General features: G+C 44.9%; 1 protein-coding gene across 3 annotated transcripts in view; it reads left to right on the forward strand.

The window, feature by feature from the left end:
• The first annotated feature begins 6214 nt into the window (after window positions 1-6214).
• LOC141965487 (tropomodulin-2) overlaps window positions 6215-16372 on the forward strand; it is a 36342-nt gene continuing 26184 nt past the window's right edge. The window contains exons 1-2 of one of the 3 annotated variants that reach the window (XM_074917178.1): window positions 6702-6762; window positions 15953-16013. The gene's annotated coding sequence lies outside the window, so the exon portion shown is untranslated. Of the gene's footprint in view, window positions 6369-6659; window positions 6763-15952; window positions 16014-16372 lie in introns of those variants that run through there. The other 2 variants (XM_074917177.1, XM_074917176.1) reach the window with 2 other exon arrangements.

The following is a 16372-nucleotide window of genomic DNA, read 5'->3' on the forward strand; positions in this document are numbered from 1 at the left end:
CTACTGATCATTAGTACAGCTATAGCAGTTTGAAACTTGAAGCATTTTCCAGATATCAGGGGCCCTACACTACCGCTGTGACCTCAAGAAAAACAGCTCCGGGCCTTACACGGTAGGTAATACTGAGGTACTGATTCGTTCAGAGTCACTGCAAACTCTGGTAGATTTGGGAAAAGAAACTGGGGGTGAAATGTTGGCCCCACCGGCATCAATGTAAGTTCTGCTGTCTGCTTCAGTAGTGCCAAGATTTCATTTCTGTAAGATATACAGAGTATAAGGCACCCTACGTAACCCATTTGATTTAATATAGGGTTTATTTAAAATGTGTAAAATTCTAGTAATTTATAATGAATACATTAATTAAAGATATTTTGCAAAGTCCTGGCTGTGCTGAAGACATTAGTGAGGCTGTCATTAACTTTAATAGAGACAGAAATTCATCTGATAAATGATATTAAAACCAAAATTGTGCAAACTTAAAACGGAAGAGTTTGATATTATTGGGCTGAACCTTCTCGGAGTGCTTTACTTCAAAGAATGAAACTCCCAGTGTGTGCAAAGGAGGAGGCTGGGAGCGGTCAGTGGGTGATGGAGCTGGGCTTCTGACCATTCTCACTTGTTCAGCACTGGAGGCAAGAGGCCCACAAAGCCACGCTGAGCCCTTCTGGCACCGAGCCGGTGGATGAATGGACACTTTTATAACCACAAGAGCACTTCGGCAAATGCTCAGCAATAGATTCATAATCCTTCAGTCATTAGAAGGCTGGTGTTTTCCAAGCTGACAGACCAATGCGTGTATCAGAGGGCAAACATAATGTTCCTAAAAAGGATTAGTAGAGGGATTTCTTTTTCAAAAGCTGAGATATAATTTAAGACAATCATATGTTCATGAGGAAAGTGCTGCAAATACAAAACCTCAAAGGACATAGAAGACCTGGACAGCAGTGGAACTTCACAGAATCACAGAATCATCTGGGTTGGAAAGATCATCTTGAAGATCCTCCAGTCCAACCATTAACCCGACACTGACGGTTTCCAACTCCACCAGATCCCTCAGCGCTGGCTCAGCCCGACTCTTCAACCCCTCCAGGGATCCCGGGGACTCCCCCCTGCCCTGGGCAGCCCATTCCAACGCCCAACAGCCCCTTCTGCACAGAAATCCCTCCTCAGAGCCAGCCTGACCCTGCCCTGGGCAGCTTGAGGCCATTCCCTCGGGGCCTGGCGCTGGCTCCTTGGCTCCAGAGACTCATCCCCCCTCTCTGCCCCCTCCTGGCAGGGAGTTGCAGAGGGCCAGGAGGTCTCCCCTCAGCCTCCTCTGCTCCAGACTGAACCCCCCCAGTTCCCCCAGCCGCTCCCCAGCAGACCTGTGCTCCAGACCCTGCCCCAGCTCCGTTGCCCTTCTCTGGCCACGCTCGAGTCATTCAATGGCCTTTTTGGGGTGAGGGGCCCAGAACTGAACACAGAAATCGAGGGGCGGCCTCACCAGTGCCGAGCCCAGGGCTCAGATCCCTTCCATGTCCCTGCTGGCCACGCCAGTGCTGACACAAGCCAGGATGCCATTGGCCTTCTTGGCCCCCTGGGCACACTGCTGGCTCCTGTTCAGCCAGCTGTCAATCCCCCCCAGTCCCTCTCTGACTGGCAGCTCTCCAGCCGCTCCTCCCCGAGCCTGTAGCGCTGCTGGGGGTTATGAAACAATGCACATGCAAAGCAAGAGCGGATACAACATGAAGCATCCTCACTGCTGTTCACTGAGCTGTACATGGCAGGAAAGGAACACCCAAAGCCTCAGACATAATCCTAAACTGATTAAATCATATTTACTTTCTACAGTGTAGAACAGTGTGGTACAAATGAAGAACATGGGTTCAGTGTATATGGCCTCAAATACAAATGTATCTTCCTGGCTGGGAAATTCACACAGGATATAGACAGGAAAGGTATTGTCAGTAAACTAGATGATAATAAAAAGCGATGCCTGGACCCTCTATCCTATATATATTTTTTATGAGAGTGGCCAAACTCAGATTGAAACAAATTATGAGTGAGGAAATCCTATTTGTTCCAGTGACAGCAAAGAGGATGCAGTTCAGTCCTGGTTCTCTTGAGACACAATCCTAATGGTTTGAGAATTTTGTGCTCTGACATGAAGGGTTAAGATGAGCACATTCCCATGAGCTGGCTGGCTTACACTGCCTTTGGTGGGAGACCACAGGAGTAGCTACCTACACGTGTTTTGGAATTTTTCCTTCTCGCAGATGGCTGCCTTGCCCGGGGCCAGCCTGCTGAGGCATGTCTGGAGACGAGCTCAAGCACGGACCCTCAGACTCGCAGCGCTCTGAGCCCTATCTGCAGGAGCCCACACGCTGTCCAACACGTTCTCTGCCCAGCATCTGGGACCACACTGCACAGGGTTTTGCTTCTCAAGTGCACCGTTAAGACGGTTGAGATGTATCCAGAATGATCCAGTTCGCTGTGATCTGGCTGTATAAAAGAAATATGTGCCAAGAGAAACATCCCCAGGGCCTATTGGTCGCTGCAGAGGGCCTTTGTCTGACCTTGGGCCTCAGGCTCTTCAGGTAAAGAAGGAAATCCAACACTGAACAAGCTGCCCTGCAGATCCATCCATGGAGAAGGAGGTGGAGAAGAAGGATCTTCACAATCAGCACACCCTGTAAAGAGAAGATGGGATCTGTTAGCTCCCGCTCCCTTCTGAGAAGCAAACCACCTTAAACGGGACAGTTTAAACGAGGAGGAGAGTTGGCCCGTGCCTCCAAAGCTTCCTTCTCCTACCAGCACGGACAGCAGAGTTGGGGCAGGTGCAGGAGCAACTCTGTCTCAGTGGATGGAGCAGAATCATGTTGCCTGTACGCAGGAGTGGCTCCAGGGAAGCCTGAGCTCACCCAGGCAGGCTTTTGGACACGCTGCCCGGAGCAGAGCGGTGCTGCGTGTCTGTAAGGGGGGCGTAGAGGATGGTGAGCTGCTGGGGTCTGGTTCCAGGATCAGCAGTGGTCTTCCAGTGTCCTTGGGCAGTTCCTCTCACCCTTCAGCCTTCTGGAGCCCTGTGTTCCTGTCCCCGATGACATGTCCGCTGAGTGGGCCCCAGACTTCAAATAACCATCTGTTCAGTGTCTCACTTTCCACACCAGCAAAATGGAAATGATGATTCAATTTGAGATCTACCGCTGCAAATTAATTGGTACAGATGAGGTATTTATTATTACTGTTACTACCATGGCAAGTGCATTGTCCAAGTCTAAACGCATTTCTTCAGGATTTAGAGCACTATGGGTATAGAAGAGTTCACAGAGTTTGGGTGAGATAATGGCTTGAAGTTACTGTGATTTAATGTATTACTGTACTCTGCCTTATTAAACAGTCCAAGAAAATCCTATTATCTGTCACACCAATGCAATTAAAAAATTCCAGCCTAAATATAGTTGGGGTTTGACCACTTGAGATGCTGCTGGCCGGAATTTTAAGGCCTGAACCACTAGGCTCTTATAAACCGGGGATGACCACATAGCTCGGTTCTTTTTCAAACCTATTTCATCATGTGTCACCACAACTCAGTAATTTTACATGTGAACAAGTCAAATTTTATCTCAACCCTAGGTCCGAGATTTGCTGATCAGGCATTGAACCAAGGGGTTTTATATACAGGTCACTGAATTTGATCAACAGCTGGTCTTTAAGGGAAGAGATGAAAACACGCACAACTCCATAATCAAGACCAGATGTTTGTCTAAAAGACAAGCTCCAGCTCAAGCAGGAATTAATTATGCAAAGTCTTACAAGCTGTTTTATAAGGAAAACAGATTAAAAGATCACAACAAGCCCCTCTGCTTTTTTATTAAAAAAGTATACGATTTAAAACAACTGACCACATTTTGGCTACAAACAGTTCAGTGAAATAAAACTTGCTTTTGGATGCCCCAGTTAAAGATTTACTGGTGCAGCCTGTTGGCAGTGAGCTCACTTTAGGCAGCATTGGAAAAATGCCAAACCTCTACACTGCATTCACCATGCAGCAGCTCTGAACCAAGCTCTCACTGGTCAAAGGGAAGGCAGAGCCAGGAAATACTTTTGTTTTGGGATCCACAGGATCGCTCACTCTTAAAGATGCCCCTCAGAGGGGAGCAAAATTTTTTCTAGAGTGCTTGTCCCCACGTATATTTGGATCCTCAGGATGTTAACTCCACCACTGCACTTCTGTCAACAAGTCAAAGACATAAATACATAAAAAGCTTAGGTGGGCAAAATGTTATGCAGGATTCCTAGCAGAGAAAAAAGGGCTGTTTTGGAGCCTTCCCTGCACTTTTAGAATTGCTCTCAGGGTGTAAAGTCCTTCCTATAGATTGGAAATACAGTCAGTCCAGGTAGTTGCAGTCATTTGGTTCAAATGCATCGTAGCAGGTATATTCCGCACAAGGGACACAACTTAGGTTTGTGCGTTGCATTGTATACTTTTGTCTTTCGATTCTGCAGTTTGGGAAGAATGAAGAATTATTTGGAACACACACTCTGTACACAAGATCGAAGCCTGATACAGTTGACTTTGTATGCTGTGATTTAAGTAGAATGTTACTCCTTAAATGTGGATATACTCTTCTGCACAGCTGCATTTAATATTATATGTCATGTATACTTTTGTCTGTCTGTCTCATGAATACAGGTGACCTGTATCTTTTCTTAGACAGAGACTGATCACGTTTCTATTTTTTGATTGCAAATTCTGTGCATGAGGTAAAAGGAAGAAAGAAACATGAAACCACAGCCAAAGAAGAGAAGAAGCTTGACTGTGGCCAAACTCTGCACTCCCTGCAGAGGTCTTAGATTGGTACGTTTGTAACAGAAACTAGTACTGTCGGGGACTAGTCAGGAGAAACAGGCAACTGCAAATGCAAGTCGGCATGGGAGGGGTTCTTCCCATTCATACCAACTGAGACAGAGTTTCAACTTAACAAATAAATTTTAAGGAAAATCTGAGTGAAAAGCTTGCAGAAGTTTATCAAAAAACAAACATCCCAATGTTACATTTCTCTCTCTCTTTGCTGATGTTGTACATTTCCCTTTCCCGGTATTTGTATAATAATTCGAGTAACTCATCCCACTCCTGATCCTACAGACCAAGATTAAAACACCAAAAGGGGGTTTAATCCATGTTAAGAATTAAACCCACATTTTCTCCGTCTCGTGTCTGAATCAGCCCTGTTTGCAGTGAAGCTTCAACCCCAACCCCAAACCAACAGATCCATCTTAAGCCCGAGCCACCAGGATGCTGAGCAGCAGATTTCAAAGCAATTCAGTTCAGCTCCCCTGACACTTCTGGTACCGAACAAGCAAAACCACAGATACAAACCCTGTTTTCCCTCAATGCTTCAAGGCAGAGAGAGAGAGAGAGAGGGCAGAAAGTGGAGTAAACACATCTGTTTCTTCTCCATTTCTGTTGATCTGATAGCATTTTGGATGTTTGGCAAAAGCTTTGCTAACTTATGGTTGAGTATCCCATTTCATAAGAGGTTTGAGGGAAGGAGGTTACAAGCAGATAACTGCAGCTCTGGAGCATCTTTGTGCACTCTGCACATTATTGTGGATACAGGTGTTTTCCTGAGCAGCAGTGGCAGAATGCCCAAGGTAACCCTTCAGTCCCTGGTACTGGCCTGAGTTTTCTGCTGTAAGTCTTGCTACAGATGCCCGAGGTGTTCGGCAGGGTACGGAGCGAAGCCGAAGGCATTGTATTTCCTAGTTGTACTTTTTTTTTTTTTTTTTTTTTTTTCCATAGGAAAATTCATCTCTGGTGCAGCATCTGCTTCTTAACAAGGCGATGCCTTGTTTTCCTGCCAAACACATCATGAACCTTAAAGACATTTTAATCACGGGAATAGCTTTTCTGCTGCTAGTGACTCATCACTTGGTGCTCAGAACCAAGGGACTCAGTTCAGCTAAAACACAGTACCTGCCCAGTGAAGGCAATCTGATGGATTCAGTTATGGCCATACTTGATTACAGGGGCACATTCAAAGCGTATTCCGTATTCTGTACGATTTCAACCGACGGTTATCTGTAGTATAGAATAAAATCGCAAATATAAATCGAATTGTCAAAACTAAGTAGAAGAAGAGAGGAAAAACATCAAAACGGTCCCGGGGACCAGCACCCTCCGCCCCGGCGGGACAGGTCTTGGCTCAGGGGGAGGCGCAACGCCCAGCGCTGCCCGCCGCGGCCCTGCGCCCCCGCGCAGCGGGTGCCTGCGCAGCTGCTTAGAGGCGCGCACAGGGCAGGGGCGACGGCTGCAGGTGGCGGAGTTTCCGAGCCCCAGCGCTGCCTGTTTTGGGGGTTCACCCAGAGAGGGGCTCCACCGGGGAGGGGTAAGGCTGAGGCTGCGTCATGCCGAGCCGAGGGCCCGGGGGGGGGGACGCGGCTTGGGGGGGTCGGTGGGGTTTCACCTGCAGGCTCGGCGCAGCGGGATGGGAAGGGGCCAGGGAGGACAGGGGGGGCCAGGGGGCGACCTGGCCGGGTGAGGGCGGAGGGATGCTGCTGCTGGGGGGGCGCTGGGCGCTGGCTGCGGCTGCCGGTGCCCGCGGAGCCCGCGGCGGCTGCCGGACTACGAGTCCCAGCGTGCCCGGCCGGGCCGGGGCCGCGCTGCGCAGCCGCCGCGCCGGGCACCCACCTGCCGCCGCCGGGCTCGGGGCGCGGAGGGGCGCGCAGGCGGCGCTGGGCTCGGAGGGGCGCGCAGGCGGCGAGGGCCGGCCCCGCGGCGGGGTAAGGCGGCGGGACGGGGCCGGGGCCGGGCGGGCCGCCGGGACAGCGCCCGCGGGCCCCGGGCGGCTCCGCGGGGCTCCGCGCACGGCGGGGCGGGGCGGGCGGCGCGGCGGAGCATCCCCGGCGCGGAGTGCGGGGCGCCCATCCCCGCGGCGGCCGGGCAAGGGAGCGCGCAGCTGTCCCCGGCGGCGTGCGGGGACCGGCGGGGCTCGCCCGAGGCTCCGCGGGGCGCGGAGCGCCTCTCCCCTCTCTGCCTTTGTGGCTTTAATAGCGCGTTTTGCAAGGGAGGGCGGAGGTATTTATTTCCATGGGCTGGCATCCTTTATGTCAGCCGTTAAATGGCAGCGATTAGCTGAAGCAATTTCATCAAATGCGAGAGGAAGGCGGTTTTGTAAATGAAGATGAGCCGTCTCTCCTTGGAGATCCCACGCCTTTTGTTTGTCAGAAGACGCAGCAGGGCCGATGGAGGGTGGGTACGCTGCGCTGCCGCGGAGCAGCTCGGAATAAATGTACCAGTGACAGGTTGGGGAACGGGATGCGGGTTTAGTAACGTCTCGTAACATTTCCAAGCTCTCCATGGGCAAAACGTGTCCTCAAACCCTGCACGTTGGCGTTATACACGTGCTCGATTTTGTCATCTTCATTACAAAATTATCAGGGTGGCCCTTTGCTAATTCAAGAGGGTTTGCTTTAATGGAAGCTTTGGGGGAGTAAAAATCCACAGTCATCGGTGAGAAACGCGTAGAGAAATCTGAGGACTGTAAAATAAATGCAAACTGGTTAGATTTATGCGACCGCCTTGAGTTTAGGAGTAACGAATTCATGAAAAAAACCCCACTGTAACATCAGTAATGATGAAACAAATTCAGAAATGTGCCAATATCGAATATCAATTTAAAATTAATTGGAAGAAGCGATGATATTTCTATCCCATGAATGATGCGCTGTGCAGATCTATGCTGCTGAAAACGTCTAGTAGAGGAAGTCTTCAGTAAGTTATCGAGTTCGGTATTTGTAGTACATAGGTGCAGTCTTTCGATTTCTTATCATATGAAAGCTTTTCTTTGATTATTCTCAGAAATTGTCCTTGAACTCCCTCTGTTTTGCCCTCCACTTTTGGAGATAGGAACATGTAATGGGAAAGAAACACCTGGGACCATCTGGCCTAATACTGCAGGCATCACATCCTCTTAATTTCTTGCAGAGGATTCAATTATTAGAAAAATGAACTCAAACTCAGACATGTGTGGAGGTGTCTCACTCAATTATACTGACAATATTGTGATTTTTTCTGTGTTATTCTGCACCCATTTGCTATCTAGGAGACTGTCTGCCTTTGCCGTGGTGCTCTGTGCTGAGCAGCTCTTAACTGGCTTCTGCAATATATATATATATTTAAATTTTTACCACTGTATAAAAAATGAAGAAGGTTATATCAGTAATTTTAGTGACTATGCCAGCCCAAATTCCGTGTGTATCTTTTCTCCCATTCATCTAGCTTGGCTGGATTTGTCTGAATTTAGCCAGTAGCCTCTCTCCTCTTGACAGTCTAAATAATTCTGTTCAAAATAGCGCTCTTTGCTCTCTCATTGCATAACTTTTCTTCCCTCCCCAAATTATTATTTCCAGTATTCTACAACTTCTGGTAGGCAATGTTTATGCATTTCTGCTGTTATTAACCTGCTCTAGGGTTTTTTTATAGCATTCCTAAGTTATTGAATCTCATAGTTTGATGTCTTCCCGTGACTGAGCGTCCTTTGACTGAGGCTGTGGTAGCTGTGCAGGGTTTTGCGTTGAGAGGCACCAGGGAGAATCCCGCAGCCACGTGTATTTGCACATGGTAGGTTAACACCGGGGTAGGAGCATCTGTTCTGTTTACTGACCATAGCTCACGAGTGCAGCAGTGGCTTCTGTTTGACGGTGGAGTTTCATCAACATTATTTGGTGGCCCAGAAATCTGTACACTAATTTTTTTACTCCTTCTTTATTAGGATTATTTCAAGAAACAGGTGGGTCTGAAGGTCCAGCTGCCATTCCAAAATAGGGAAATCTGAGAACAGCAGTGCCATTTGCTATCTGTTGGCAGCACAGGTAGAACAACGCTTTTGTTAATGTTACCCAGTTTCCTTTTTTCCTATTGATGTTTCCAACATGTGAAAAACAAATACCAGTGTTCTCTTTTCTAGGGCTGGTCTGATCTGTTTTGTTGTAAAAATAAAAAAGTCTGTTTCCAGGTACAATTCCTTCTCCTATTTATTGTTTTAGCTATCAGGATGTGCACACCATAGATGGTTTCTGGCTTTGGTTTATAGCTAAGAAGCAAAAAATGTGGGTAGTTATGATGTCTGTATGTTATAAGGAGGAAAAAACAGTGGAGGAAAGATGCAAAAAGAGGGTTTTTTTAGAAGTTATCTAACAGTGATCATTATTAAGGATCATAGTTGTACGGTCAGTAGTACTGTTCTTAACTCAGCCTTTGGTTCTCTCTCTGCTGCGTTTTCACTTGGTGTATATTGTTCATTTAAAAGAGACACTTAAATGAATGAGACTGTTCATGGAAGAATGACTGCATAGCCAAAGGAAAAGCCATCCAATGCTTGATACTTGAAAGATGATTCAATTCCTTGTCTTGCCACAGACTTTCCCTTTGACCTCAAACAAGGCATTCTTTCCTCTGACAGGACAGTGAAGCGGGGAGGCTTTTGTGTGGCTGATGGTGTTTAAGGCACCACAACAGCTGGAAATGTGATGGAAATGTGATGGTCAGTGAGGATACCAGAACCTGGCCTTTGGCTTCCTAAGGATGCCTTTTTACAAAGTTCCAGATAATTCATACCCCAGTGTATGCTTTGTTTTGCATTCATGGTGACAAGAACTACAGTTCTTTACACAACACACAATCTGGGATACCGAGCTGGATGAAGACACCCTCTTACAGATGTGACAGCTATTACTGTAACGTGCACGATACAGGAACTCTTGCATCTGTGTTCATCTGGGGACCACAGAGCCATGGGCTGCTGTGGCACGAGACAGGGAGCATGTATGCTCCGGGGTGGTGCTCTCCAGGGGAGGTACAACCTCTCGTTTTGAGGTAAATTAGCACCTATCTACTGCAGAAGCCAACCTGCAGAGTCTAGTAGTTATCGGAAGAGGTTAAAATGTCATTTGGTGCCCCACAGAAAATGATGAGTCCGTTTTCTTCCAGTTGCTGTCAAATAGGCACTTATTCAGTCACTTATACCACTGATCAGCATCATTACTGATGGTTCCAGTCAGGTGTGATATTGAGTCTTATCTGAGGGACACTGGTACAGCTCAACACCAGGGTGTTTCTGTTCACGTCAGAGCTGGAGCTTACAGGTGATGAATTGTGGGTGGAGCTGCCATTTCATATTCCATCTTGTCTGTATAAAAAGACTCTGCTCTCCAGGACGTTCAGCCTACGCTTCACACCGCCCTCAGTTTTAGACAGTAACTACGTTATGTTTTCATTTTAGAAATGCTAGTGAACCTTCCACGGACTTTCAAATAATCCCTTAAGTACTAAAGATGGAAGAAACCTACCTTCTAGTTCCACAAAGTTACCAGCTGCAATGAGCAGAAATAGGAGATGGTGGCTTCATTATTTTATATTAAACTTGAGCCTCTAAAAGCAAAGGGGAGTCTCTCCCTGCAGGGGACATGACAGACAGACAGGTCTCCCTGGTCTCTCCAATTTCCCATACTTGACGCGTCACTGGAGTGTCAGAGCATCATACACAGTCCCACTAACATCTCTAACACCAAGGGATGTTCTGTTGTCCTCTTCCTGTAGGTAGGGAGTGATTTAAAGGCCGCTTTTTAAAATTAAGACTGGCTTAAATCATCATACGGTCACTGTATAATTAGTGATCATTTTTGTATGGAAACAATTCTAGTGGTTATGACAATTCTAGTGGTTATGATCTAAAAATATGACGATACCCAGAAACGGGTTATAAATTCATCAGGCACTGTAAAGAAATCTCCTTCCTTCCCAGGACTTAGTTTCATGTTCCGAATGATTGTGAATAATACCACTAATGTTACTTTAGAAACAATCAGAAATCAGTTATTTTTTAGCTTTATAGTGCATCAGCGCGAGAAGCATTAATGTTTCATCGCCAGTGAAAAACCTTTCATGTTATCTGAATCAAAGGGAGTACATCCCTTTGTATCTTCTATAAATAACAGTGCATTCGTATGGATAATTTTGCAATATACATGATGGTTATTTTCTTATAAAGGGCATGATTGAACTCCCATTAAAGTGAATTGATGTCTCGCATTTTATTTGCATAGGAGTTGTCAATCCCTTCTCCGTAAAGAAGCCAACTGTGATGTAAACTACAGAGTGGCCTAAGCATTACTAAGGTTCAGAAAGGCTCATTCCGTTACGAAGCGCAGTTTCTGATCACTGAATTATTATCCTAGAGATCCAGCCCTAGTCTAATATTAGGACAACATAACTGTTAATTGTTTACTAGTCTCTATATGGGACTAAACCAGTTGCTAGGAACAGAATGTGAAATAACCCTACGTTAGCCTTGGAGAAAAACAGTGGTTTAAATATACAGGGATTTTTTAGGGATTCTTTGCTACGGTATGACAAAGAATGACAAACTGGGCTGGGAATAGAAGAGGTTTGTCCCCGTCCTTGCTCGCCCAGAGCCAGGCCTGAGCTCAGTGCCGCGTGCTCCCCTGCCAGCCCCAGAGCCACCCTCACAAAGGACCTGGCTGCACAAATCTCTGAACAGGTTTGTTCCACCGAGTGATCACGCTGTGTCCTGCATGGAAAGGGTTAGAAAAGGTGACTAAACTGGAGCGGTTCAGTGCTCCTCAAGTCATGAGTTCTTCAGGTTTTTTTCGGGGAAACAGGGAAAGAAGTTGGGTGGTTCTAGAAGACCAAATCCTTTTCCACAGATTCTCTTCCCTTTCCTACCTGTGTGAGTTTCTTTCATGTGTCTACTGTCTCTAGCTACATCAGGACCTGTAGCTAATACCATTTTCATCATATACACAAAAGTAGCAGTTTCCCAATGCTTTGCTGTATGTTCCTATTATACTCCTGTGCTGTGGTGGCCCTTGTGCAGCCTTTCTGGGTTTTCTGAGATTTCTGAACCTCCTAGTTCAAAGCCAAGAAGAAATTTTGTACCACAAAGCATGATCTCTGAGTATACATCTCCCACATGTTCATGGTTAAAAAGTACATATTGGTCTTCTTTGAAGTATGAAAATAAAAAAAAAGGAACCTTATTTATATGTCAAATAATGGAGTATTTCTCAATTTTAATTTTTTTTTTTTTTTTTAAAGTCTGAGTTCTCAACAGCCCAGCCTTATTTTTGACAGCAGTTCCTTGGCAGCAGAGAGGTCCCTGCCTGGTGTTGGATTAAGTGCATTGGTGAGAGCACTCCATTGCCTGGACAGTGTGGGACAGTCACCCTCCTTCTACTGAGCATCTGCTCGTGTTGCACAAACACTGCTGTTAATCATAATGGCCCCCATCCTATTTATTTGGTCCAGTATCAATTTAACTTGAAATTTATTCCACCTGTTTCTTATTTTCATGTTTAGCTACTTGAGACTATTTAAAGAAAGGTGAGAATTTTTCTACATTTACAGATCTGTTTCACAACTGCTTTTCAAAATACAGACATCCACCACTGTGGATAGTTTAAAATAGATCATGCATCAGGATTTCCTTTCTAAACATCAGTTGCCACGATCTGGAAAAGTGAGAACAATTTCTCAAATCTGGATATAAAAAAAGTTGGGTTTTTTTTTTCTATAAAAATGCAAAGAACTCTATTGGATTATTTCCCATTCAGCACTTCTCTTTTTACATCAGAAAAGCACGTTGCCATGCAGCTTCATTCTTAGCTTGTACACACTATCAAAAGCTAGAAATTCAGATCATCCCTTTCACAGTATTCTCATCTCTACAGGACCCCAGAGACATTGTATTTTTCTAGGTGTCCAGCCTGTGTTTTAGACAGGGTGAGCGATCTGATGTGCCTTTGCAGCTGCTGGTCCATAGAAGGTTCTATAGTTCAGGTTCTTCCAGTGCTTCTCAAGGGATCCAAGCAAATGCAAGTGGGACCTCTCTGACATCTAAACATTAATTCAGCAGAGAACTGATTCCATCTCAGAAACAATCTGTATCAGCAGTAGAAAATTATAACAGTGTTATGGTGTCAGCAGAAACTATAGCCTAGCTACTATAGAAAACCCTCTCAGGAGTGTATGAGGATTATAACCAAAAAGTACTTACGGAACACAGCAAAGTATAGAGGAGTTACATCACAGCAGGTGTTCACTATCATAGAGAAATAATGATTTTATGCAAGACTAGTGATACTCTTTTTGTCTTTGAAAACTTATTTTGAATCCTGATGTTGACAGGCGCGGCTGCCCCAAATAAAACAGAAATAGGTATCTTTCTTTAGAAGGAATCAAAGGGAAAAAATATAGCAACGGAGTCTTTGAAGCTCACTGCAAAACATCCACGCTCCACAAAGATTTAAAAGTAGCACAGGGTTGGCAGAAATGCTGCCTCGTGCAGTTCTGCAGAGTCTGAACGAGCGCGGACTCACCTCTGGGGCACCTCACAGCGTGCTTTGCCCTGTGACAGCGGGTGTTTGAGCCCACGGTAAACTGTGGGGGTCCAGACTGAAACCAAATGGGAAAAAAACAAATGGGATTTCTGCTCCTCCATTCCTTACTCTCCTCGATCACTCTTCCCAGTCAGTTTGAAGAGAAACTCCACAGCCTTACCCGTGGTCCCTCATCTGCTTCCCTCAGTGTCCCTGATGCAGGGCGACAGTCACCCTCCTCAGCTGGATTGAACTCCTTTCTACTGTGTGACACCTGATCTGCTTTTGTATGCTCAAAATAACAGTAGCCAGGAGCTGTTGGTTTCTTGTGACTGCTTTTTTAACTGATTAAAGTTTTCATACAGTCCTCGTAACAAAGAAAACCCAGTAGATGTAATATGTAAAAAGTAAACCGCATGTGCACACTCAGAAAAGTCAAACCACAGTAAGAAGCAGCACAGACAGCATATGGCCCTGTTTACATGCACAAAGTTAACAGTATAATATCCAATTAGGAAGGTGGAGATTGCAATCATCACATCAGACAGCAATTTCCAGAGCATGTGAACTCAAGACTTCAGCGTTTCCTTCCCAGACTGAATGATGATGAATGATGAGATTTATCTCGTTCCCCTGGTTTCCGATAATGTGATTGTGGTGAAAGGTCGATAGAGAGCATAAAGCCAGGGCATGAACAGCAGGCATTTCAACAGAGCTTTTGCAGCAGGGTGTAAGCTCCAGAAAAGCTTTACTACTCACAGGGGTTGTGGACAAAGAAATTCTCTAAGTGGTCAGTCACAGAAGAGTAGGATCCAGTTATGAAAGGGAAAATATCGAGGGAATTTCTGTTGCAAATGTATGTGTGAAAGGAAAGCATGATTTCAAGCTCTTCCATGCACCACTAATCTAACAAGGGTTAGCCAACATGGTGCTTAATGCCATGAGAGAACTTAGGCTGATACAATTTTAATATCTGGGTTTGTATTTCTCTTTGGGTATCCCTGTTGTGCATGGTCAAATCTCTTCCTAATAATTAAAAGTAAACAGGCACACTATTGAAAACTGTCACCTGTCTCCTGGCACATCTTCCCTTTATGGCTAATTCACAAAGAAATCAGAAATGTCTGGTACACACAAATCATACTCTGCAGTAATTACCCGTTAGCACCCGGATTCGGGTTGCAAACCTTTTCACAAAAGCTGTTACACAGATGGTCCTACTGCTGTCAGTAAAACCTGATGGGAATCCTGCAGTACCATGCAACCGAGGAGGAGGTACTGGTACCAGGCACCCTGCAAAACACGAGTGCTGAACCTCAGCCAGGGAAACTCTTCTGTACTCTAACTAGTTCCTTTTCCAACAATATTTAATTAACCTAACTTTGGAATTACATTTCGGTCTTTTCCAAAGATGCAATTAAACTCTAACAAAATAACCATTTAAACTGTTAAGTAGAGTTTTAAAAAGCTCTAATCCCCTCAAAGAAATTTTTCAGCCCAATTAATGACTGCTAGCTGAAATGTTATGTTTATAATGAGTTTATCCAAAGAAACTTAGAGAAGGCGCCTGATGCCTTATTACAGAAATGTTGTACTGCAGCTCAATTTAGTTTTGACGTTTAAACAAATATACTAATCACTTTTAAATAGAATGCTTTCGTTATTTAACAAGCAGTTTTGGTAACAGATTGTATCAATTAAACGAATGTAGAACTAGTGTTCTCTTTAAGCACCAAGTACACCAAAACGTTAGCTCTTTCGGAATTTTTTGCCAAAATAGCTCTCACACTCATTGTATATGACAGAATTTTGATTAGATAAGAATTTTTCACAACTGCTGTAACCCTGTGGAACATCAGATGCCGACTAACTTCCTGAAAGAAACTCACAATTTAAAGAACAGTTGGATTCTACCATGACATTGGGAAGGGCTTGACAATCATATCGTGCTATGAAAGCAGGGACAACAACTACAGCAGTAGTAAGGGGAAAAAAAAGAGTTTATAGGGGAAATAATGCTTTTTCTTGGAATAGGATGTTTAAGCGTTTCAAGTCTGGGCTTATCATGCCTTTGCCGTATTCATAGAATTCCACATTTTTCAAATTTGTAATTCTACTGATTATTCTCTTCCCTTTCTAGAAGTTGCTGATTTCTAGTCTCTTTGATGAATAGAAAAGTGAGATGTTTTAATATTTAGTATTTTAATAACAAAATGCTAAGTAAATGCAACATTTTCATTTGGATTTTGAATAAAAGAAAAATAAAGATCAGGCTTCCAGCTGATACGAAGAGCGACAGAACCCACATGGATTTTGTTAGCTTATGACAACTAAGGACCTGGCCAAAGGAAATCAAGAGTTTGGGTTGATACATAAGCCAGATGTAGGTGCCAGTTGGCTTGTTTCCATATCAACCATAGCTCTGAAATTTGTGAATGCAAAAACTCAGCTGTAAAACTGCAATTCTGAGAGCTCTGGTGCTGGTGTGGGAAATGGGGCAGACCTGGGAGGGCCTGGAGGACAATTAAAGCCCCCAGCTAATGCTGTTTCTGATCATAGATTAATTCTCTTTCAGTCCATCCATTTACAGGCAGATCCTGACTCTAGAATTGGTTCTGGGCAGGAAAACGAAGCAAGTAAGCACAGAAAGTCCTTCATTATCTGACAAATTATATGACAATTACTATTGCGGCCACGCACGTGACACTTTCTTGTTACAGATCAGTTGGGACCATCTAGCAGGGAACCACATTCAAGTTTTAAAACTTAAAAAAAGTTTGTGAAATACTAAGTCCATCTTTTTTTTTCATGACCGTGTTTTGAATGCTTGCAGGTGCTTCATGCAGCAGACTAATTCATAGATAATCTTTTGAGCTGTGGCACATCCTCACTGCTAGAATTATTTTGATGATAAGCGCTATCATTTGTAGCCAGGCATTTTGAAGTAAGACTGCCAACCAGCATACTTTAAAGCTGCTTAGGTAACCAGAATGTA

This window comes from Athene noctua, chromosome 13, assembly GCF_965140245.1.
Source record: "Athene noctua chromosome 13, bAthNoc1.hap1.1, whole genome shotgun sequence".
NCBI classification, from domain to species: domain Eukaryota; kingdom Metazoa; phylum Chordata; class Aves; order Strigiformes; family Strigidae; genus Athene; species Athene noctua.